We start from the raw sequence: 26,626 nt of genomic DNA, 5'->3' as shown, positions 1-26,626 counted from the left end.
ACCCATGATATTCATGTTACACCAGCCCTCCAAGGAGGTGTCAGTAGTGCTAGCCACTAAGATGGCCTTAAAAACTCAACTAGACTGTTATTTACAGAAAGTTTAATGGCAACCTGATCTCATTTGCTGAGCACAACAACCTCAGGGGAGAAATATTTCTCAACATGAGCAAAGAACAAAACGTATTTGAAATTTAATTTGGCACTCCTCAGTATTCTCTGCTGGTAACCTCTAGCTCAAATGCAACATAATTGTAATTGACGTGGAAACCAGCAGAGGAATCCCAAACACAGGCTTTCAAGTATCTAGCTTTTATATCATGCTAGAAATCACATGAAACAACTTAACAGTTTTGTTGAAATAAAGTTCCTGTGAAGACTGCAAGAGACCTGGCATTCAAATGTCTGAAAGAGTTGTCATTAGCACCAGTTTGGTTTACTTCAAACAGAAGTACCATTTCCCATTACGAAGAAAGGGCCCCCAATGTTTCCAGTGAACTCAAACAGAGCCCGGAGCTAGAGCACGAGTTGTGTGTGAGCTTGGGTTTGTTTTTCCCTTATTCTGCTACATGTTACCACTTAGAGCCTCTCATGTTTCACAGAAAAATAATTAATTATTAAATAAATAAGTAAATAAATAGAAATAGGCAAATAAAAAATAAATATGCAACCTGCCTTTTAGTTTGGCTTACTTCAAACTGGTTTTCCATAATCAAACAAGCACCACTTCCTGTGAGGAAAGGCTAAGATAACTGGCTTTGTTCAGCCTGGAAAAGAGAAGGCTTTGAGGTGACCGAATTGAAGCCTTCCAGTACCTGAGAAGGGCTCACAAGAAGGATGGAGATACTTTTTACAAGAGCATGTAGTGAAAGGGCAACAAGGAATGGATTCAAGCTGAAAAAGAGTGGGTTTAGATTAGTTTTGGTCACCATAACATAAGAAAGATATTAAGCTGTTAGAGAGCATCCAAAGGAGAGCAACAAAGATGGTAAAGGGCCTTGTGGGGAAGCTTTATTAGGAGCAGCTGAGGTCACTTGGTCTGTTCAGCCTGGAGAAGACTCAGGGGAAACCCCGTTGCAGTTACAACTTCCTCATGAGAAGAAAAGGCTGGTCAGGCACTGATCCCTTCTCTGTGGTGACCAGTGTCAGGACCCAAAGGAATGGACTGAATTTGTGTCAGGGGAGTTTAGGCTGGATATTAGAAAAAGGTTCTTCATCCAGAGGGTGGTTGGGTCCTGGAACAGGCTCCCCAGGGAAGTGGTCACAGCACCAATCCTGACAGAGTTCAAGCTGTGACTCTTTGGGATGATCCTGTGCAGGGCTAAGGGTTGGAGTCAGTGATCCTTGTGGGTCCCTTCCAACTCAGCATATTCTGTAGATATCAGGGAAAATTTCTTTACTGAGAGGGTGCTGAGACACTGGAACAGGTTGCCCAGAGAAGTTATGGAAGCCACGTTTTTGAAAGGAAGGGCCCATATTTCAAGGCCTGGATGGATGGAGCTCTGACCAACCTGGTCTAGCAATAGGTGTCCCTGCCCACAGCAGGGGTTTGGAACTAGATGATCTTTAAGGTCCCTTCCGACACAAAGAATTCTGTGATTCTGTGATTCAAACAGAGTTTCCATACTGTTAAAACATCCAACTCCTCACTCAGCCCCTACAAGAGATGGCCACGGTGGGTTTGGATTTCCTCCCTACATCTTTTTTGCCCACCCCAGGCACCTCAGATGTGATCACACTGGGAATCGTGGATAAAACTCTTACTAGGAAAGCTGCCCTTTATTAAATTTGCAGAGACTCAAATTCAAACCTGACTGACAATGTTTTCAGCAAAACAGGCAGGGAAAACAGTTGGGTTTGGGATTCTCAAACATTCCAGAAACCCTATAAACAAAACTCAGCAGAGCCTTAATATAGTATGTTTCCTAAGACTCAAGCTTTCCTACAGCCAAAATACTTGCCAAGTTGTCTAAGGCAAATGCTAAACGTGCAGATACAGTTATAGATTTTGTTTCTCTGCAGAGAGACCCAGGCTGGTTGTTGAAGTGCCTTTGCTTCTAATTACCAACAACTGAAAAGCCAAGGTTGTACAAATGGAGACCTTGCCTTGCACCGCACCAACACCTCAAATATGATATAGCCAGTATGACTAGAGAAGACCATATAAGTGCTTTGCACATGGTAGATAACAAGGGTGGGTGCTATCACAAAAGTACAAACAGCCAATATTTAGTACCTATGAAATAGTAGATGTTTTTTCAGAAGGCCAGAAAATCCCACCTACCAGCAATTATTTGACTTTCGGTTTTCCTTGCAAATATTTCAGTTGACAGTTATAAAGACAAAAAAATTGTCAGATTGGTCTTATTTCTGCAAACAATATATTCTACTGAAAATAACTTTACCTTTTTTGGTTTACTTTTTCAAAATTCAAAGGTGACAGTTTTTCTTTTTTATTAGATTCTTTGATAACATTACCAGTTCAACCTTTGATTTAAAGAGCTGCCAAAACTGCTGTTAGCAATGAAATAACAAGTGTTTTGTGATATACAAAATGGACTCCTCCTTGATATTTTCATTTTTGTAATAAGCCTTCTAGCCATACCAGTGGTAACAGGTAACCTGTGTCATGAAGGGAAAGTTTGTCTAAAATCCTGTATGACAACCCCTAAAGAGAGCACGACAGCAGCATTTAAACAAATGGCAGTGGTATTTACAACCACAGAAAGACAGTGATAAAAGTGAAAGAGAGGAAAGATATTTGGGGTGGGGGGAGCTCCAGGAAAATTCAGAAGAGAGAAAAGGTAGAGAAAATAGTTTAGAACAGTTTAAGTTGGAATCTGGAACAAGATCAGAAAAAGAGACTGAGTAATCATGAAAAGAGAACCAAAACAGGAAAGAGAGAAGAGACAAGTAGTTAATGATAGGGAAACACTAAAACAGAAGTGTTAAGAAAATACGAAGAGTGTAACAAAGTGAGAAGTAAAGGCCAGTTGAGATGCACCATAGCAAGTGGCTTCTTGCAGCAAAAATAAGGCACAGGAATTACTTGAGTCTTACAGTTGATTTCACAGTCAATTTCTGCTTAGGGGTAAGAAGTGAAAGGAAAATTTAAAAATGTCAGGCAATCAGAGAATTAATGAGTTCATCAACCATCTGCCCATGGGTTCAATTGCATGTTGAGCACCAGACAGTCAGGCAGAAGTAACCCTGTAGCTGCAGTTTAAGTGATCTGAGCAGAGCTTGAACCTCCCACTTCAAATCCCATACTATCTCCAATCTGATTTTATAATCACACTCATCTCTCCTGAACTGGATTCATGAAATCATTCATTTGCTGCAATGAGTATCATCCATGTGACTAAGTGGAACACCTTTAGGAACACCTGAGAGATTAGCTCAGTTGGTTTCAGCATGGTGCTACGATTGTGTTGTGGGTTCAATCCCTGTATGGGCCATTCAATTAAGAGTTGGACTCAGTCATCCTTGTGGGTCCCTTCCAACTCAGAACAAACAGTATCTGCATAGTGTAGCACAGTGGCATGCAGTCACTTCCATGTGGGTCCAGAAATGCTACTGACACCTTCATGTAGAGCCAGCTTTATCTATCAGCCCAAGAGAAAGTTTAGTCCATCCAACTCCAGGCCCTGAAAGTGCAGACCAAAGTTGGCAGCCCAAGACATCCCAGGTGTTTTCATGCTGTGCTCCTTAGACCTCTGAATGTCTGTTAGTGCAAGTTAAGCTTGCCAGAGTGACTCTATCTTCACTCATGCAATTAACTCATACCCAGGTACTCCATTTCTCACATCTGAACAAGTCTTTCCTGAACATTTTAGAACAAAACAGACACTGTCAGATGAAGCTCTGTCGGTGTTATTTTTCCTAGCCTGACTGGAGCTAGCGTATGCAGCACATCCCAGGATCACATATGCCTTTTGCAGGTGGCTTTTTTTGCTACTAATAATGTTCTTTCCAAAGCACCTGGGAAGGTGCCAGATAACAGAAGAGAGTATTTTATTATTAGTCCATGTGAAAGTAATCTACCACTCTGGACAATCAGGTTTTCTCATGTGACTTAACCTGTTCATATCCTCCAGCTCTTCCAGTATAAAATGCCAAATGCCAGTTACATTTATAATGCTGTTATGCTACACATAGTGCAATACTGTAGGTATTACCATTGCTAATGATGAACCACAGGCTTTGCAGTGAGTTTGCAAGGGCTCTGAACTGAGGCTTGTAGAGGTTTTGCCCTTCCTGAGTGTTCCTTGGCCTGTTCACAACTTTGTCACATTTCCTTTAGCTGCAATAGCATATTTTTTCCCTAATCACCCAACTAGCTATGGCTAACTTAGTTTAGTTTTCTTTGTCACTGTGTGGAGCCACCCAGGTTTTATGACTCCTATAATAATATACTATAGAGAAATACAGAGCTGGTATCTTAGCAAAGGCCTTTAGAAGTGGATAAGAGAATGCAGTGTAGAAGAGTACAGATATGCGAGATATGAGATGAGGCACTGGCTTGACAACGGAGAATACACCTCCTATAAATAACTGACCCAAGTTCAGATAAAGAAATACAGACCTGAAGTAAGACAAAGAACACAGAAATACCTAAAAGGTGCCATATCTAGTAAGTTTGGGTATAACATGAACTGCAGACCAGCAAAGAAAGAGAAAGGCTTCAAAGCATGCTTGCATACATAAAAAAAAAAAAAACAACCCCAAGTGGATCCTGGAGCAAAGAAAAAGAAACCAACAACATGAACATCCTCCTGACCGAGGACCCCAGATGATGAGAGATCTCCATAACAATCCTCACCACCAACACCACAATGAAACCAGCAACCTTAGGGCCAACAGGAGCTGGGGAAGGGTCAGCATAACATTAGGAAAAGTAATTGAATCCAAGTGTATGTATAACAATTGTAACTTTGGTGGTGGTGGCATTGTTGTCAACATTATTAAAGCATCTGCATAGGCAGTTCTTTTTCTGTAATAATTACATCTGCACTAATAATGATTCTTGGATTACCATTAAGATTTCAATTACACTAACAGTAAATCTTTGACTTAATATGAATATATATAAAAGGTGTGGTTCCTCTTTTCCAGTAAACAATATTTTGATCATAACTATGATTCTCAGCTTCATCTTTTAGCACAGTATTATTTTCATCTCATACCCATAATAACAATGCATCCCAAACACAGACTTAAGTTCCTACAACCCATTATTTCTCTTCACAACACTACTCATTTTAAGTCCTCTTTAAACTCCTTTTCTATGTTAGAAATAACTTTTGCATTAATCCTTCTTTTTTTCCTGCTTGAATGAATAATTTCTCATCAAGTCCCACAACAAATAAATAACAGTTTGATTAGTCCCAGATTAGTCACATCTACAAAATCAGTTTTTAAATGAGCTAGGTTGGGACATCAGTCTCATTCCAGTAAACACATGCTGTGTTTAATGAAACTTAATATTTAACTCCACCTCTTAAATTATTCTCTTATTCAAAATATGTTCTACTTTGCAGTCCATCAAGGGCAGATGAATATGTCTGGAGTTACCTGGATCTGTTTCCTTTCCCCCTTCTTAAATATTATATTTGCTATGCTCCAGTTGTACAGCAGCAAGAAATAAAATTTGTTGCATGCTTTAACAGTCCTAAAGAACCTGAGATGCCAAATGCCATTTTTACAGTACTACGAGGTGGAAGCACACGGTTTCTCTGTTAAAGAGAAATTGAGAGCATTTGGCTCTTAGGAGTTTCAATTCAGTAACAGCTGCAGAAACTTCTGCTTCTCCAGGTCTCTTTCTCATTCTCCATCTGGTGCATGGCCCTGTGTCCTGACCCTATGTCCTCCTATTTAGGAAACTTAGGCAAATGCTCACACACTTCTGGAGCCAGACCTTTATGAACCATAATCTTCCCTCTGCAAGGTGTTCCCTCCTCCCTTGCACACATACACATTTCCTTTGTTGTCTTTATTTACACTACTAGGGAAATAAAATTAAAACTCTAAATTTGCTTTTCATTTCCTTTGCAGGGTTTAAGTCAACTTACTTTATGGTGAGTCTCAGCAGTCTTCCACTTCTGAACTGCCAAGATACTTCCTTATTGGGTGATCAGTACCATTTTTAAAATTTTTACAAGCTCCTGATAGCCCTTTAGTGGTTGATCCCCAGATAGATTTCAAATTCCTCTCTACATTTTTTTTGCTCACTCTTTGTTTTGGTTTTGTTGTTTTTTTGTTTTGTTGGTTTTGGTTTTTTAAGGAAACAAAATTTTTCCTACTTTGATAGAAATAAATCTGAGTCAGTCCTTTATTAAAAATCTTGCAGTGGGCCAATATATATCACCAGTTCACCTAATTTCACAAAAATCAACTTCTAAAATTTAAAATCTTAATTAGAGTTACGTTCATGCTTCTATGCAACATAAAGCAAAACAGCTTGATAAAACTTGATACAAGTGGTTATTTTTAAGGATGAGCTTTGAGAATGAGCTGTAAGGCCATCATGAATTAAATTCTAAAGTAGCTCAAATTTTTGCAGTCCTCTGATAGGTAGTGAAGAAATCACATCCACAAATATTTGGCCCCTAATATATTTAGCACCATTTAGTTTCTGATTTGAGTTTTGAAAGATAAACCCTTCTGTAATGAAAGACCTCCTTCTCTTTTCCCCATGCATAATAACACAAGGACTTCCAACTAAAATCACATTCAACTTTGGGATGACACAGAACTAGCAGGTGTTTTTCCATACTTCTCCAAGATAGTTTTTGAGTCATATTAATCCTATTTTATGCATCATAGAATAAATATGTTGAGCTGGGAAGGACCCATCAGGCCGACTCCCAGCCCTGTGCAGAACACCCCAAGAATCACACCATGTGTCAGGGAGTATTATCCACAGGCTTCTTGAATTCAGACAGGCTCAGCACTGTGACCACTTGCCTGGGTTCCAGTGCCAACCTCCCCTTGGGTGAAAAACTTCCTGATATCAACCCTAAACCTCCCCTGACTCAGCTTCATGCTGTTTCCTGGGGTCCTGTCACTGGTCATGAGAGTGAAGAGCACAGTGCCTTCCCCTCAACTTTCCCTCATGAGGATGTTGAAGACTGCAATGAGGTCTCCCCTCATTCTCCTTTTCCCCAGGCTAAATAAACCAAGTATATCAATAGCTCTTATTTGTTTATTTATTTACTGGGTATCATTCATTACATTTACAGCTTTATTTTTTACACTGTAGTTTATCTTTTCTGAACCTTTTCAGGACCTTCAAGTTCTGTCAACCAGTCGTGATTACCATTATAGAGTGCGTAGGGGCTAACCCAATAACATCCATTTGCAAGTACTACACCTCTTTCCAGCTTCCCCAATAAATTTCCTAGGCCACTTGTACTCAATATTTCTATCTGTTCTCACCCAAATGTCTTCCAGGTACCAGCTTTTTACTAATTACAGTCGACTCTGACTACTGTGGTTTTCAATTTAATTTAGTTCTTTCTCTTGTCTAATCTGCCATTGAAATGTTCTTTCTTTATCTGATGCAAAATCTTTATTCACTTTACTTTTCCTTCCTGAGTACTAAAAGCAGACATAGAAATCACAAACATTTCTCTGTATGCTTTCTTATGGATAAAGATCCCCAAACGCTCTTCAGAGCATAAAACCTTGAACCAACTTGCAGGTCTGCCTCATTTTGTTACACCTTCATGGACCAAAGAAATGCTGTGTTAATTTCAAACCATACTATAGCCTTAGTGGTCTAAGCCTAAGAGTGAGCCAAGATTTAAGGAAAGAAATTATCTTTAATCACAGTAACTGACTGTTCAACCAACAGTACTCTCTCTGTCTCAAAACCCATGACTTAATCTCATTTCTAACAGTGGTGATCTTTCAGAATGTTAAAGAAAACCTACTAGAATAATAATGAAACACAAAGTTTTCATCTTTGGACTAATTAAGTAATGAAATTATATTTTACACTTAGGAGGGAGGCTGGGGGTGGGAAGGGCTCAGTGAGTTGTTCAGTGTATCAAAATGCTCACATATATTAATTCAGAAACCTGCAGCTACTGCAATCCTGCCCAAAGCAAAATCTGTGTGCTCATTTCCCTTACTCCTTTGACTTTCCTGTGAGAGCTTGATATCCTCTTGTCATATAGTAATGGGACTTCAGGAGCTCCATCAGTAACATCAGTGAATGGATGTCAGTAGCCTCAGCCTGTGAGCTAACAAGGCAGTCCAAAGCCATGTAGGAAGCCGTAAACCTTACTGAAAATAAGCTCCCAGCATTTCAGTCTGGGAGCATGTTTTGGTAGCGGAGCCAGCATCCCAGCATCAGCCTGCAGGCCCCCATTTCAAAACACACAACCCAGAGCAGCTAGCAGCTTGTCTAGCAAAATGGTAAAGAATCAGGGAGTGTCAATTAGCAGGCACTTCTCAGCTTTTCTTTTGTCCTTCCACTACCTTGCTTCCGTTTGAGAGTAGAGAGAGGGGTCACCCCACATGGAAGCAGCTCCAGCAATGCTCTCCCTCTGTGTAGGAGAGGAGAAGCCGGCAAGCAGCAACTGGTGGGGAGGAGGTAATTGCTTCGAGGTGAGCCAGTGCTGGAAGGAGTTGGGTAAGCAGCAATTTATTCAGCGGTACAGTGCAAATTTTAAAAGCCTAAAATTGAATATAACTATCTGTTTGTTGCTACAGATCAGCCCGGGGGAAGTGGGAAAACTCTAGAAGGTTGAAATTATGTTTGACAAAACTTTCTTTGTTTTGTAAACTAACATTTATACTTAGCCACAACATGGGGTACCTGTAATAAAAAGCCAGAATTAAACAGTTAGCTAAAAAGGGGGGGAAATCACAGCCTGACCAGCCCAAGTTAAACACTTCACTTCAAAAATTGCACTGTGCGGCTTGGGGATGACATTTTTAAATATGTAATCAACTCCATATTCTCTTTTCAACATGGACATTATTAAGGACCAGAAAAATGAGCATTGAAGCCAGTGAGCTGTGCCAATTCCATAAAAATGAGTAGGGAACCAAGAGTTTCATGTAAATAAATAAAAAAAAGCAAACCAAACCAACCAACCAAACAAACAAAAAAAAAACACACACAAAAAAACCCCAAACCAAACAAAACAAAACCAAAAAAAGAACAAATAAAAACACACACAAAAAAAACCAAACCCCAAACCAATGATCTATTCACATGTCCCATCTAGCTTATTTACCAAAGCTAAAGTAATTAGTTAAGTTGTGGATAACAATTCCCCCAGCCTTTGATATTTGCTTAGTTGATTGCATATTTATCTCTCACATCAGACTAAGGCAAACACCCATGCTGTGGATATTTTATATTTCTAGTTCCCCAGACATAAATTAATAGTTCAAGTTGATAATAGCTACCCCTAGGTATATAAATTTTGCCTTTAAGTTCTGAGCATAATTTAGACTGACTCAAGAAAATGGACAGTAGAAACAAATACAGATAGAACATTTCTTTCATTTTTTCAAAATTGTTTTAACAAAATAAAAATATTTCATGGGAGAAAATTAATTTCAACAAGATGGCAAGTTTTTGAAAGAATTTTATGAATTAGAATAATTTTGTGTTCTTATAAGCTCACGACTACACAACTTCATTCCCTCCCATTAAAAATATAATTTTACATAAGCTATACAAAGGATCTTAATGCTTCTCATAGGCAGACTCTACAGACATGTATGCAACATAATATCAGAACTAGAAATCTGAACCTCTGTTTGAACTTCTCATTAGCCAGCTCTGTCTCTCAGGGAGCACCAAGAAATATGTAATTCCTTCATTGCAAATTTTAAGCAAAATTTTGCCAAACCAGGTCACTATAAGCCCCTGTCTGATCACAGAAGAATGAACAAGTTGTTAAAGGTATCAATTTTGGGTCAAACTTGAGCATTCCTGCAGTAGAGTTGTAAACAAGAATATAAAATGGTAACAGATAGTTTCTTCCTCAGAGGAAAATTGTAGTAAGTGGAAACAGTGCTAAACACACACAACAGGCAGTATGGATGGTTAAAAGGCCAAAGAATTAAAAATCTAATGGAGATGGCCAAAACCTCCCAAGGTGGTTAAATTTTTTTTGTTTCTCTCTTTACAGACTTCCAACATGAGATTTTTAAAAAGTTATTTTATTTTCAGAAAGCCTAGGAAACACAGCTATTTCTAAACCATCACAATTGGAAACAAAACAAAACAAAACATCCATACAAAACAAAACAGCAACAAAAAAACCCCATCCAGTATAATAAATTGATGTTAAGAAATTAACCATGTCAATAAAAGTATGAAAAAACATGCTGTTCTTTAAAAAAAAAAAAGCATTAAGCATTACATTTATTTAGTGTAAAAGAGATGGTTGCTATTTTTCCTGTTGGTTCCCAGTCAGGGTACAGAGATTACTTTCTTAACCTCAGCCTTCAAAATTTCTCTTAGAAACAAGATCATTGAAAAGAACGTAGCTGTTGAAATGAGTTTTCTTCCTTCCCCACGCTCTTATTTTGTTCTCATCCACATTTTCTTCCTCTCTTTTGCTCATGCTGGGTTTGAGCAAATCTGGGTTCCTAAGTAATAACTAATGCTGACTTCTGCAATTGCCTATGCCTATTCTATTAACCTTCCCCTCCCACTGCTCCAGCTGAGAGGCTGAAGAAAACAAAGCAAAAAACCAAACCAAACCAACTCATATTTCAGTTCATTCTGCTGTATTTCAAGATCCTTACTGAAAAAGACATTTTAAGCAACTTGTTACTGCAATTTTTTTCCCTCCCTGCTCTTCCCACAACAATCACAGCTGCTATCTCACTATCAGTGAAGTCACAGTGGGTTTCTCAGACTCTTCATTTTACCAGGACTAAAGGTGAGATTAAACACTCCTGGATCTGATCACTGGGAAGACCACAGGAGACTTACCTCCATTTTCTCCAAATGTTTTTGTTTCAGTGACAGCGAGGCCAGACTTCTGACTAAACTCTCCCGTGCATCATCTGCATCACTATTTCTCTCCTGGAGCAACGATGTGTTGTGGTCACAATTTCTCCAGCCACTGGTAAACCTTTCAACTCTGCTCCTCCAATGTGCAAAAGATATAATTACTTGATAATGGCAGAGGGGTAAACTTATCTAGGGGGGAAATGGTTCTTATTGCTTATCGCCTTCTTTCCTACCCCAAACTAGCTAGTATCATTACTTTGCCTAATGATCATCTGGTTGCCTCAGATAGTTAAAAAAAGATTTTTTTCATGGTTTTTCAAAGTCCCTGACAAGCAACAGATCCCCACTACACGGCTACTGTGACACTACAAGTACCAGGAGAGGGCAAATAAATACTGTCACAGAGAGCCTTCTGGCATAAGGAATGTTGCTGACACCTACTTGGCTAGCTAATGTGTTTCCATCTACCAGAGACTAATTTGGGTATCTTCTGTAAAATGTTACAGTAGGGTGTGGCACATTCCCATCCACTTGTGAAACAGAGAGCAGAAAGGAATCTTTTATTCTCCTTGTCTATCTAAGGGAAAGTTTTCTTCACTAATATAAATACATTTATTGAAACAGAACAAATTTATGAAGCCCCATTTTCTTGACCATTGCAGTTGTAACAGTGTCCTATGGGTATCACAGTTGGGGCGATAAAAAATGGAGTGATCAAGGAGTACAACTATTTTTGTAACCAGGTCCAGAGCTGAAGATTATTACTACTACTATGAAGACAAAAAATGTGTGCAGATATACACTGATGTCACCACAGGCCCAGTGGTCACACCATCATCGTGAATTAATCATGGTTTGAGAGCTATTTAAGCTGTGACACGATTTTCATTGTGAACAGCTGTACTGTACAAGCCAAACAGATGCCTCCACTGTATTTTAATTTTCTTCCTCTGCCCCAATGAGGACATTTTCAGCTCAATGGCAGTAGGCAAATCACAGCATGTGTCAATATCCCCACTTCTCCATCTATGATATAGGGATAATAGCACTTGCCTTTTTCAAAAGAACACTGAGAAACCCATAATAAAAGTGATTATGTGAAGAGGGGATAATTTTATTATCCAGCATCAGCTGCAGCTTGCTCTACATTCCTGAAACTCATGCCTCCATGGTTCCAGGTTTTGAGCAGGATACCCAGACTCCCCTTAGCAGAGGAGAGCAGCAACACTGTGCAGCTCTCAGTGGCTCAGCGTGTTGTTGAGGGAAAGCTGCAAGACTCAGCAGAACTTTCTTATCTTTGACAAATACCTTTCATTGAAAGTAAACAAATTTTGTCAAATATTTGAGTTTTGATTTGCCTGAGCTAACTGTGAGGTTGGAGAATTTTTTTAATGTTTTTTTTTACCTCCAGTCAGGCTCTGGGAAATACTCCATACTCAGAAAATAAATAAATAAATAAAAATTTCTTTTACTTATTATGACTCTATCCCTTTTGCTGTCTGTCCTTCCAGATGACATTCCAAATATGCAATATGGTCAGAAACCTATCTAAGCTGAAAGCACATAGCCTCTCACTATGCCTTCTATTAATCTTTGCCAGGGCCTGCATTTATATTTTTTTTTCAGATAAACTGTTGCTTTGCTTCAAGTGCCAAATGCCAGGGCATTGGGACAACTATGCAAAAATGAATGAAGAAAAAATTAATTAAACTGAAACAAAGGCTGAGTGAAATTAAATCTGTGTTTTGGCCTTGTTGTAACACAGGGCTAAAATGTGTTTTTAAATCATTCTCCTTCAAAACCGGTTAGCGAGCAGAGAGCGGTAGTTGTGTAGCATGTTATGTCATCTTTGCCAGTCAGGATGCAAATGGCATCTCCAAGGCACATATGCCCTGCAGTGTGACACCAGTCAGCAAATAAAGACAAAAGCCCAGACTTCATGTTCTGAAATTCATAGAAACATAGAATGATTTAGCTTGGAAAACACCTTTAAAATCATTAAGTTCAACCTTTCACCTAGACTACCAAAACCACAACTAATCCATGTCTCTCAGTGTGACATCTACACATCTTTTAAATACCTCCAGGGATGGTGACTCAAACTCTTCCTTGGCCAGCCTGTTCCAATGTTTGACAGCCCTTTCAGTGAAGAAATTTTTCCTGATATCCAATCTAAACTTCCCCTGGTGCAACTGGAGGCCATCTCCACTCATTCTGTTACTTGAGAAAAGAAACCAACCCCACCTCATTATATTCTCCTTTCAGATACTCCACAGCCCTTCCCACATAGCTACAACTTCAAGAACTGCCTCTCTTGTCTCCAGTGCAACTTAACAAGCACTTAAGACAGACCCTGCCTTAAATTAAAAAAAGAACATTCACCATGGCATTTAATAGTAACAAAAATGAGTTGGGATGTGCTGCCACTCCCTTTTCAGGTGGTGGCAGGAGACTGGACAATGTTCATCAATAACCATATTAGTGCCAGTAAAGAGCAACAGCTTTCAACAGCTTCAGTGAAGCACCTTCAGGCACTGATAGTGAACATCTGTATTCTGTGTCAGCACCATAAGGTAGTGCCTCCACCCATAGGAGATCCTCCTAGAAATAAGCAAGCCAGTGGGAGAGAAGAAAGTAAAATCATCTTCCCTTGGCAGAACAGAAACTGAGGATAGAAAAATTGTGTGACAGAGAGAACTTTTTTCAGAGAAAATAGTCTTTCACCTTAACCAGAAAAACATCCTAGATAGACAATCCCGCTTTTAAATATGGTCAGGAAGACAGAGTTGCCCCTGTCCAGTCCCCTGTTTTATTTGAATAAATTTCATATTTCTACACAAGGTAAGAAAACATCAAAAGATATGGTGACTGTACCACGTGAGGCAGATGGAAGAGGATGAAGTTGTACAGCATCCAGTACATTTGAGGTGAGACTTCAGTGCAGCCTTTCTGGCTTTTAGACCACTGAGCTTTTTTGCTGTATTCCATAAGATCTCTCCATTTTGGAATGCAATACTGCATACTTGCAGCAAAATTTTGGTAGCTACAGAATAAATCTGCATGCTGCTGTAGTACTATTCAAAGCACACTGTGCTGCAGCTACCTTCCAGCCATGCAACATCACAATATATTTAATTTTTTTAAAGTCTGTTTTCACCTACCCAGGCAGGGTGGGAATGTGCTTTCATGGCTGATTAGTCTTCTCTGTCATCATCTTTGTCTGGTGGAAGGTTGTAGAAAAAAATTAGGAAATTTCGTTCAAATTAAAAATTCTTCTCATCTGACATCCCTGCTGTAAACTCATGGTCACAAAGTTCTCTCAAAAGTACAAAAACAACCTTTTTAAATAAAAAAAAAATATACAAAGTCCTCTTTCCAAACTGAGAGGTAGCATTCACCAAATCACTGGAAGGTGAGAGTTCCTAAGGGAAGCTATGTCCTTCCAAAACCAGACACATACACAATTCTATCTCTGTTTCTGAAACTAAGAATAACTTTTACCATTGGGAGAACAACACCACAAGGGGAAAAAATGGAGGAGTTATTTATACTGAATTAAATATTTAATAGATTTTTTGGATGGGAAGATCATACACAACAATAATCAGAGAACTGAAATTTCATTGAGTAACACTAATGCAAAAATTTACAAAGCAGAGTTGAAACTCTTCTTAAAATGTGGACAGGCAAAAACACATTTTCCACTGTTCTCATAGTCTTCACATTGCATCTGCCAGAGATCTCTGTATTCACCATGCAAGTAGGAGCCAAAAAATCTCAGGGACACAACTGGATACTTTGGCAGATTACAGAGGGAGAACCAGACTCATTGTTATCCTAAGAGTCCAATCAGGAGAACTGGATACTCAAAGAAGAAAATAAGTATTAAACATTGAAATTTAAGACCACTATCTTATGTGTAGAGACTTAATAGCAAGCTGAGAAAAACAGAATGATTCAAGGCCTACTTTTCAGCTGACTCAAGAGTCACATAAATAAAAATGCAACAGGTCACACGTTAAAAGCTTTCTACAGAGTCGTCTTTCCAAACCACAACAGCTAAAGAAATATTTTCTTTATATTTCTTTCTTGTTTTATGAAGTCCAGATTCTGCACAGACTTGTGTGACAAGAGTCATACTAATGACATACTGTATCATCACAGTGGTACAGAATCAGTCAGTAGATGCCAGAAAGATTGGATTGCACATAGGAAGAAAGAAGTTGACTTTTTTAACCTCCAAAGGGAGGCTACAGCCTGGAGGAGGTTGAAGTACTGCTGGAAGGCAGGTTTTATTCAAATTGAGATCTTATTAACATATAAATAGGGTAATTTTTAAAAGCTGTATCTATGCCACATATCTACATGCACTAATAACTGAAAATAAAAAGAAAAAAAAATAGAAGGCCCAGAACAGCTCAGATTTGTTATTGTTCTACTAGTTGTTTCCAGACAATATCCTCTCCCACTTCTTTCCAAACCAGACTGTTTTTCACCTTTGGACCTTATATCATAGGAACCAGGCTCTTGATGAAGCTCTTTGAGAACCATCTCTTTGGGACTTTGAACAATCAGTTAGTCACATAAACTTGTAAATTAACAAGCAGAAAGTAAAGAAAGAGAAAAATCATTCATGATTTTGCTTGATTACAAAACAAAAATTTAAGGCTTGGAGGATCTGTCTTCAGATTCTGTCTGTGATTAATAGCTGAAGTTTTGGTTACTCATTCCTGTTCCTCAATATAGCCCTAGCTACAGCTCAAAGATTTTTCAGGCAGGCATCTCAATCACCCATAAAGAGAACTTGTTTCACAGTAGAGATATTTCTAAATGGCCTCTAAGACATTTTCCTGGAAGGTGAGATTATTGTGTCCTAGTGAATATTTAAGTATTTTATACCACATATTTACCTTCCACAGGAGATACAGAGAAACTACCACTATAAAGGACAACATTTACAGCGTCAAGATATGTGAGCTTTGGGCTAAAAAGAAAAACCTTTTCCAACACAACAGAGAGGTGATGTGAATCAAGACTGACTCACTGAATATCCTATCCAAAATAATACCAGATAAGGGCAAGGCACTATGATAAAGAGTAGCCTCTCTGCTCTCTTTTTCCTTGAGTAAGCAGCAGTTATTCCATAAACTTTTAAACTTAAACCTGCAGTTATGTGTAACTACATCTTGTAACTGCGTTTCACAGTGAATAAAATATTTGCTAAGTGAGATTCAACAGAATTTTCTTGAGAATGTGTTTCTCAGCAGAGTTGCAAGACAGTCCTTTTTTTCACGCATGAAAGAAACTGCTTGTAAACACTTCAACAATCATAAAGGCAGATTTTTCAGAAAAGAAGTTCCAAATTTTTCTGTTCTCTGCATGCTGTATGTAGCAATACTTAGAGATTCAAGTGATGGAACTCCATAGCCAAAGCCGTATTTTTCCGACCATATTCCTAAAGTTGAATCCCAGGTGGTCTCTTTAGAGCCTGCTGGTGAGTGGAGCTCTAGGGATCACATTCTTTACACCATTTGGGATGTACACTTTTTTTCCTGCTCATGCAGACTGCCACTTCTCCTCCTCCCAGTCTTCTGCACTGCTATGACGTGCAGAAATTCAGTACTATATTTCCCCATATGAAGAACTTGGCAAGGAAAGACTGTGTGCTCTTGGCAGAAGTTTACCCTGGGATTATGCCAATAAATAATCATTTTCTGGTTGCCACAAGCATCCCATTATTTCCATTTGACCATTCAGTTCACTCCAGTTCAGCTCTGTTAGTGCTTCTTTAATAAACCCTTATTATCAGGGGCTTAGGCCTCAGTCATTTGAATTCATGCTTAGCCAGGACTTGGTATTCAGAGATCCAGTCCAAATGTCCTTTAAAAAATATATAATTAAAACACTTACTTCACCACAGAACAGAGACAATGAAATTTCATTGGCTGCAAGTTATATTTGCAGTCCTAAAGACTTAAGAAAAGCTGGATATTGAGGCTTGTTTTATAAACAACACTTGGAGGCTTTAGTTCTCACTGGAAGAGAAATGTGATGTCAGTCTCTTTGCCTTCATCTTTATCTGCACATACAGCCTGTTGTTTGCAACACAAATAAATTTCATTTTCTCATCCATTTTTAATCACCTAGATTAAAATCACCTAGGGCTAGATTTGGTGAGTACGGAGGAGACCCAAAACCAAAAAGCACTTTGAAGCTCCCACTGGGGTAGGTCCAGAGCAGGAACAGCACCTGAGACAGCTCTCCCTCCCACAACACAGCTCTTGGCTGATCCACTGGCTTGGTGCCTACTGAGGAGATAGCTCCCAGGTTTTACAGCTTTGATTCAGCAACTTCAGTTCTCCTAGAAAACAACAAGCAGTCTGTATCACTAGGGGCATCTCACACACACATTGAATCAGCAAAGTGACTGGCTCCAGATTTTGAATTTTAAGCAGCCAAAGTTAACTACAGTGCTGCACAGATCAATTAGGAAAAACAGTTTACCCAGAGATTAGTCACAAATCTTTAACCGTAGTGTTTGTCACTGAAAAGCTCACAACCATCTCCTTCATGTACTCCACTGTCATAAAACCTTTAATATTTAACTTGTGCTTGTTTTTCTGTTCTTTACAACAGTGGTGTAAAAAATATTAATTTATTATTCATAGTAATTTATTGGTCCCTGTCTGTATGCAGTGGCTGCCCAGCACAGGGGTATCAGCATGTACCCCTCAGACAAAGCAGGGATGTCATCTGTCTGCTATTCTCCAGCAAGTTCTCTTTGTACAAGATGGATTCTACCAGAAACTGACACTTAAATACAAAAAGGTATATCACCCACAATTCAAATCAGTAATTTGTGCTCCTTCCCTTCCAATATATCATCCCTCAATATCATACCATCCTTACTGTCCTAGAGATAAGCACCACTAAAACAAATTCTCATCCCCTCTACCCTCTCGTCTCCTTTGCTCTCTACAATTATAATCAAATATGCAAACCCTAGAACAAAATGGTTTGCAAGATGTGGAATTACATGACTTGTTTTTGAAGTAGGAACAGGAGAAAACCAACAAAATGTGATAAAAACACATACACATTTTGGACTTCTAAAGTCAAGTCCTTCTCCATTTGTTGCTTCTAGTCACTCTGCAGATTACTCCAGAGAGTAGTCCAACCTGGGAGGACAGGAAGGTTACAAAAGGTTTCTCAAAGAGGTCCTTTACTCCAGACAGAATCCCTTGTGAACACTTTTTGTTTCTGTTCCCATAAACTCAACTGAAACTCTTTGCTGCTATTGCTGACCGAGGAATTTTGAGACCAGCATGGTAAAAGCAGCTCTCCAGGGACTTCACTAGTACTGTGAGTTGCCACAGTGGTAATAAAGGTGAGTTAGTGTGTGGCTGAAAGATCAATTTCATGGGCTCCTCTCCGGGCCCAGAGACCCTTGTCAGAGCATAGAGCTCCTGAAGGCCCTGGATTCTTCAGTTACAGTAGAATTACACACAGAAGAATCCTGAGACAAGAAGATTGCAATCGACCTCAAATGAAATCAGTGTCATATAAACCAGTGAAATTGCAGTCGTCTAGAAATCAAACTAGAGCACCAGACCTTGTAAGCTCTCCACTGCTTTTTATACTCTTCATGAGGGACTAGGAAGCTGAATATTGTTGTAACTCTAAATAGTACTTCCCATTGATCCTTTGTTTCTGATTTCTTCCCAGAGGTTCAATAGACAGGAAAGTGTTGTGGTATGCATGGTTGTTACAATTTCTGTAAAAAAGAAATTCAGTTTCAATGAGACTCCCAAGAACACAGCCTATTTTAACTACTCAGTTTTGTCATTTCTCATTTTTGTGAATTTGCAAGAAACAATGATGGGGGGGGAAAGCCATTATAGAACTGCAATAGCTGGAGAAGTTCATAGACAGGTATTGGGAAGAGGTGGGGGAAGGAAAGAGGAAAAGGTGGAGGATGGCAATTCTTGAAAACTTTCCACCACAACTATGATAAGTCCTTATTGTTTTATTTCTGCACGGCTCAAACATGCAATGCAATCAGTCCATTCAGATACTAGCAACACACCTACCACCAATAGGAGTGATTTCTCCAGAAATGCCTCAGGACTTTATTGCAAAACCCCAACCACAAGGCTGAAATAATCTATCATGAATTAAATGCATGATTTCCCATTAGGGAAGATAACTCATAGGTCCTCAAGGTAGATTCCCTTGCAGTGTGTGTATAGGTGCAATACAGCATTGCCCTCTGCTGGATTTTAAGCTCTCTACTCATGAAAAGGTTGCCTCTGGCTGAGCTAGAGTGGATGATTTTTAAACAAGCACTGTACTAATTACCATAAGAGAATATCTTGCCACCAAATAAGGAATGAAATAGTGAATAAATGCTTATTCCTTGGCCTTTTTTTTCTTCCACAGGACTAGCTCTGCTTCACACAGGGCCAGTATTGACTCATTCAGCCCTTACCCAGTCCAGCAACAGTCACAGGCTGTAATGCATCCCCCAGAGTCCAAACACTGAACAGAGTCAGTGCACAATCAGATATACAACATCTAAAAAGGCCAAAGTTGAACTGTAGGTGAACTCTGGCTAAATCCATGCCACAGTTCTGGTACCTACATGAATGGTCCATCCTACATGACTGTCACACCTAATTGGGTGTTACCCAACACACATATAGTTTTCCTGCTATATAAAAGCCTGTTGATGCCAACTTCTTTCTGGGCATCTCCTGATGAAAATTCAAGAGTTATTTTCAATCTCTTCATAGGTATGAATACAGTGGCTGTGGACAGATGTAGGATGAGTATGACAAAAATGAGAAAGGATCTCCTGTTTTTGACTCAGATAGGGTTAATTTTGTTCCTAGGAGGTGCTACAGCCCTGTGTTTTTGATTTAGTATGCAAATGATGTTGATAACACACTGATGTTTTAGTTGTTGCTAAGTGGTGTTTTGTTTATACTAAGTCAAGGACTTTTCAGCTTCTCATTCTCTGCCAATGAGCAGGCTGGGGGTGCACAAGAAGTTCTGAGGGGACACAGAGGGGACAGCTGACCCCAACTGACTGAAGAGCTATTCCATACCATAGAACATCAGGATCAGTATATAAACTGAGGAAAGTTGGCCAGGAGATACCTACCACTGCTCAGGGATAGACTGGGCATTGGTCAGGGGGTAGTGAGCAATTGTCTTGTGCATCACTTGGATTTTTTTATCTTAAGTCTATTTTATTTCTCTCTTTTTGCTGTCTCCTTTTTCATTACAGTTATTATTATATTCTATTTTATTTCAGTATTTAAACTGTTCTTACCTCAACTCATGGGTTTTACCTTCTTCCCAATGATAATCCTCTTCCCACTGGAGAAAAAGGTGAGCTAGTGGCTGCATGGTACTTTATTGCCAGCTAGGGTTAAACCGCGACAAAGGGCAAACTGGATGCAGCATTACAATATAAAGCAAATCATTTTGTCCATCCTTGCTTTTCATCATCTGTCATTTGCTGACTGTTCCCTGGTTTATTGACATCTGGTGAAAATATCCAAAGGCACAGGCATGTGCAGGTATATAGCTATAGCTATACCTGTATGTGTATTTATATAGCTATACCTATACTTCTTTGAACATAGTGGCCCGTGGCAGGTTAATTAAACCCATATGATCTAGATAAAGACAGTAAATCCCATTTCTATATTTCTTCAGCTATTATTCTTGCTGATCATGTAAAAGACACAGCAGGGCATTTTGCATCCTGTAGCTTGATGCTGTGCAAAATGGGACCACATCCAGAGAATCAGGACATCTGCTAATTCAGACTAATATATGGGAAGCTGAGAGTTAGAAAAATACTGTTTCAGATTAAAAAGGAGTGCAAAAAGAAAACTCTTTACCATTTATACTAATTTCCAACCCATAGTTTACCTTTGTGCCTCTTAAGTGGTCCTTTATCAGATTTCTTCCAACTTTGCTGTTCCCACCATTCTTTCTCCTTTTCACTCTCTACCTTAGATTTTCCCTCTTCCATCAAAAATACATGCAGTATATTCTCTTCAGAACATCTAGTCTGCAAAAGCAGCTGCTTATATCCCTAGCTTTCTTAGGATTCCAACTCTATTATGTGTCTGTTCTGCACCAGTGGCTGTGGGAGAAACTCACTATTCTTCATGGGTTCCATTGTTAATAATAATAACAACAACAACAACAATAATAAACAACTTAGCTACTAATGATACTTTCCTGCTTTGTTGCTTAATGAGAATATCTGTACTCTAAAAAGCTCCCTCTTGTCTGCTTCTCCCTGCAAGGTATTCACAGTTCTCTGTGGGAGGCTTCTTCCTAAAAATAAATGTCATGATTTGCTTTCTCTTATGTTACAGCTAATTAAATTTTGCCACCATAACATTTCACCTTTTCATTATACTGCATTTCCAAAGTAACAGACTGCACTTTGCCCTTTTCCCACTTCTTTTTTACCCCCTGTACTGTCAAGCCAAAAGCAGTGGCTGGTTTTAGACTTAAAAATTTTCAACCCCAGCCACATGCAATGAAAACAAAAAATGCACCTCACATTCTTTGATCTCTAGAAAGAAGTTAGCATATAAGTCCAGATTTTATATTCTAGCAAGTCCATCTTACAAACTATGCAAGGTAGGAAACTTAATAGTAATACAAGGTCTGCACCATTATAAATGAAAGCATTCAGACATGAAATTGTGAGGAGTGTACTAAAAGGGTGACAAATGCAAGATAAGAATTATATATATAGTAAAATAAGAAAGGTGGAAAGGTTCACATTATTTAGAAGTCAACTCTTAAATACAAAGTTTACCTAGATACCAAAATAGACTTTTATGGATGAGGTAGACCATTAAAGAATATAATCTCACCTTGAACCAAACACTGGACAACATGCAAGGGCATAAAATTCTGGTTAATTATGGGAAAAACCTAAATATGCAGCAATTCCAAAACAGTAGCAGTTATCAATTGTTTTGGAATTATCAGCAGTCTCTCTGGCCAGTGATGCAGATGATCTCTCCAATTTAAGACTGGGAGAATAAATCATAGTGCAAATGGTTCAACAAAGCAGTCAAGTGCAAAGCAATATCATAAAATTCTCAATGTGTCACACTCAGATTCATTCTTTACTTTGTATTTCAAACCACAACCATTCAAATGGAAAAAAAATGAAAAAAACAAAAGCAAACAAACAAACAAAACACCCAAACTCCCATTTAAAATATAAGTTACAAAGACAAACTTTACTTCGGACTGCTCTTGATCTTTGGACACACTGTACATCATGGCTGATTATATCATAGCACATATTTTCTACACCATTATATTCATGTTTTAAACTGGAAAATGCTGGTGATGATGATATATCAGAATGTGAAAAAGCTCCATGTGACACTAGCCCTGTCTCAAACCTATCTGCATATAAACAACCACAGGGAACAAAAGGAAAAAAAATACTTTGCAAGACTTTAGATGTCCACAAATACAATAGTGGCAATATATCCCTGATACTTTTTAATAGCAGTGTCAGAAAACCAATGGAAGAACACTTTCAAACTGCTGATCTTTCTTTTCTCTCCCAGGGTGGGAGTGTCCCAAAGGTCCTGGCACATTCCAAAGCGATTTGCAGAGTCCACTGGAGTAGGAGGACTGGCAACATGCAGTCCCCTTTAGAGTTAAATGTTGCCAAAGGGAAAAGGGAAACAATCCAGTTTGTTCTCTTTATAGTTAAACTATATAATTGCATTTGGAAATTATTGTCAACAAGTAGGTAGAAAAAGTCTAGTCTCGATTTTAAAATATCTTACCTGAAAGAAACTGTTGTATTCAAGACTTCCTGATGCTGACTTTTAGCCCTATCAGAGAAAATACCTATGAAGATTGAGTTCAAATTACAACTGCAGTAAGGTAAGTGCAGTCCAAGCTCAAACAGAAAGATTTACATTCAGCTCAGATCTCTTGGCACTGTGATTCCTAAGGAAATTTGGAAAATGAAAGAGTAATGCTGACAGAAGGGCAAGGAACAACCTTCCACTGTCAAAACTTCCTGAAAATTATACTATTTGTTATTGTTCATTACATGCCAAGAGAAAGCACTGCCAAAAACTGTTTCATTTACAAACAAAGCCTGAAGTACTGGACAATTTCATGCATTTATAACTTGTTCCCACCTCAATTTCTGCAAAAATAAAAATAATAATATTTAAAAATAATCAAGCCAAAACAAAGCAAACCCCAAAATATTCAGTGGACCCCAGCATTGGATTTTCTTTCACATATACAACAACAGGATCACATGTTCATGTCTGTAAGGGTGCATGCTTTAGAAAGTAAAAAGCTGTATTAGGTGAACTTTCTATCTTTAATGAACAAAAGTGTGGATCCCACGAACTCCATGATTTTTTCTGGCAACTTCTTGTGCTGATATGGTTAACCAGGCAAGTGCTTGCATATACTGTCTTAAGGGACTTGGGACCTCACTGGCATGTGAGGTAGATTCACAAAATGTGTATCTTTTGCACCTCTGCTCAGGGCCCAGCTAGCACTGATAATTTCTCAGATGGCAGTGCAGTTTAAATACAGGTAAATATAAATGTATCTCAGCTCTCTCCTGAAGAGCCAGAATATTGGAAATCGCTGGATTCATAGGGCTCATTATAAGCTAACTTACCTCATTACCTTTTTACTGTAGCCACATAATCTTCAGCACCCAAGCTAGCACTCAGTCAGCAGGCCTTCATGATCTCAGTCACGCACTCTTAATTCTCTCTGTACATCAGTTTTAATGATTCTTGATTTTACTCCTGTACGATTAGCTCAACAAGTCTGAAGGCACCTTTGGTGATGTGTGCTGCCACAGGAGTCACAGGTTCAAGCACCAAAATCCAGCCTCACCCTGTTAGTTTTTTCCTTCTGGATGGTTTGTGGTACACAGGGTATGCTGATGCCAGTTAGCTTTTTTCTGCTTTTACTTTTTGGGGGTTCACCTTTCAGGGGAGATTACCTCCCTGTCCAATAAAGGGCAGCAGACACACGTACATAAAGGAACACAGGGTTACATTCAGAATTTCTTGAAGTTCCAGACCATTTCAATTAATTTCCTTCTCTACCACCTCCTCCTTAGATCACTAAATCACATTGTATAAATACTTTATATCCATTTTCCAGTTACTTTTACTCTTTCTACGCCAACATTAAAAAGTGCTGGCACGGAGCAAGCCTGCATCTGTTTGCATAATGGATGTATGCATACAAGATTGCTTCTGAGAACATTCCTGCCATTCTTTGTTCTAGCAATAGGAGAAACAAAATCACACAAAGCAGAACACAGAAAGAAGAAGAGTTGAGGAAAGAGGATGTTTGATCCTGAAGCATTACCTTGTCACCAAGTCATTAATATTTATGTCTTCATCTATGACAGAAAGAAGGAAGAACAGCTTATACTGCCAAGGATCATAACACCAGCTTTCTCATGTGTGGGTTCAGGGAGGCAAGAGGGAGCATTCCTGCAGGTAATTAGCCTTGACTGCTAATCACATCAGCCAAAAGTGATGAGCAAATTAGAGCTAGTCTGATGCTCTTCCTAGATTCCCAGAGCAGCATTGCTGGTTACTGTGACGCTCTGATGCACAACAACCTGCAATACATCCTCAGTACCATACCAACCAGGACTGGTCTTAACAGCAGTCTGCCCTTGGAACAGGTGGGAATAAAGGCAGCATGTCTTCTACAAATATCTCACTCCACCCAAAGGACAGTGTTTCTTTATTGGTCAGGGCAGATATTCAGCTTCTGATTCAACCCACTGATCTACCCTCATACTGCAAGAGCACAAACCAAATAAGAGCAGAAATTATTTACTTGATATTTTCAGAGTCAGCATTTGCCTGGTTTGCAGTTTTCCAGAAAAAAAAGTCATGATTCAGTCACAACAAATGTAGTGAGAAGTGAACAGGAACTTGGCTTTACATTTGTCTATGTCTATATCCCTTGTCTACTAGTTCTTTTATATATATATATTAAAAAGCACGACATCACTGCATTTTTGCATGATCTGTCACTCAAGATCTTATTCATTCCTGAAGATACAAAGTAAGGTCCTAGTACACTTACCCCATCTGCAAAAAAAAAAAAGGCACTTCTATTCAGAAGTTATAAAAAGGAAAAAAAGCACGCATGGCACAGCTGTCACCTGCACTGTCTATACCTGGGACCTCGGAGAAGTGAGCATGTGAGCAGCCCCAGCAGCCTGACTTTACGGATCTCTCCAGAGTGTCATACATGTAGCATGTGACTCAAGAGTTGATTCCCTCCAAAAGCCCTTCCAGATCCAGGGCTGGATCTCACACAGGTGGGCTGTGATGCTTTGTAAACTTAGACCTACTCCCTGAAGCCCAGTCCTGGACCCATTTCCCAGTGAATGCCGCTTTGCTGACTGACTGCACCTGGGTACAAAGAAAGGCTCAGTTCAGCTGGGCATTGGACCAATCCTTCTCTCCCAGGGGTACAATCCCAAAATGCAGCCTAGTGCCACGACCCTTTCTTCATCTTATGGCTCACATTTGCATTACTGCAGACATTTGTAGCAGAGAAAGAGCCACAGGGTCCTTGCTTCACCCATATGCAGGGTCTATGATACAGCCAATCCAAGGAATGAGCTCATCCAAACAGCACACAGAAGACAGAACTGTGACCCTCTACTACCAAGAGGTTCTTAAGGGTGAAAAAATAAAAGCAAGTATCTACATTCGCAGATATTGCATATATATGTTTTGAGAAAAAGTTTTCAAAAGCTGACAGAGATGGCGCAAAAACTGAACACAGAAACAATCATTCCCAACTCTGTCACTCAAAGAAAAGACTCTGAAACCTTTCAGGGTAGAGGACTGTGTCACAGATGGCCAAGGCCTAAAACAGATGGTACAAGAAAGGACTTGGAAGAAGATGACGATCAGGAATGTAATGGGCCAGGAGACACAGGGAGAAGCAGCCTATGAATTGAGGAGGAAGGCTAATACAGAAAAATATCTGAATATGAAACTCAGCCCAGCCAACTGGGCTGAGGACACAGGAACTGAGGCAGTAGCTCACCTGGGAGCACTAGAGACAGGACTGGTTTGTGTCCTGACACTTTTAGAAACCCAGGGAAGAAAATGGAGAAAAATAAATACTTCGGAAGATTCTCTTCTCAAGCCAAGGTGATGACAGCTTAATTATGCTGGAATTTTCTAGGGTCTAGATTTTAAACAAAAGGCATCCTGTAAGATTTCAAAGGATGGAAACATAAAACTTAATAGCTATTACTACTAAACCCTACAGAATTTAACTGTAAACCAGTTACAGGTAGATGTCAGATTTCAACCACTAGGAGATCAAAGTAATTTAATGCCCCCTCATATAAACATTTACATAAGCCAAAGGCTGTCAGGGATTTGACGATGGAAGTTCTACGTCACAAGAGTGGGATTTCCAACACCTATTTCTAGATTTATGATCTAGGCCACCGTATTTCCTCCACCCTGCCACAAGATAGGCTTGTTGTAAGCAGCTTTCTGCCAGAAGAAGTTTGGATGATTAAGGTAACTACCTCACAAGGCTCAAG

The 26,626-nt window shown here is 39.2% G+C and overlaps 1 protein-coding gene across 2 annotated transcripts in view; it reads right to left on the bottom strand.

The window, feature by feature from the left end:
* PTN (pleiotrophin) overlaps window positions 1-26,626 on the bottom strand; it is a 79,502-nt gene that overhangs the window by 25,345 nt on the left and 27,531 nt on the right. The window contains exon 1 of one of the 2 annotated variants that reach the window (XM_050324765.1): window positions 22,833-22,850. The exons of the other annotated variant lie outside the window; for it this stretch is intronic. The gene's annotated coding sequence lies outside the window, so the exon portion shown is untranslated. Of the gene's footprint in view, window positions 1-22,832; window positions 22,851-26,626 lie in introns of those variants that run through there. 2 annotated transcript variants of the gene reach the window in all.

Source organism: Myiozetetes cayanensis, unplaced genomic scaffold (assembly GCF_022539395.1).
Source record: "Myiozetetes cayanensis isolate MyiCay16 unplaced genomic scaffold, myiCay2020 scf3, whole genome shotgun sequence".
Classification (NCBI taxonomy): domain Eukaryota; kingdom Metazoa; phylum Chordata; class Aves; order Passeriformes; family Tyrannidae; genus Myiozetetes; species Myiozetetes cayanensis.
This window is presented reverse-complemented; position numbering and strand designations above follow the sequence as displayed.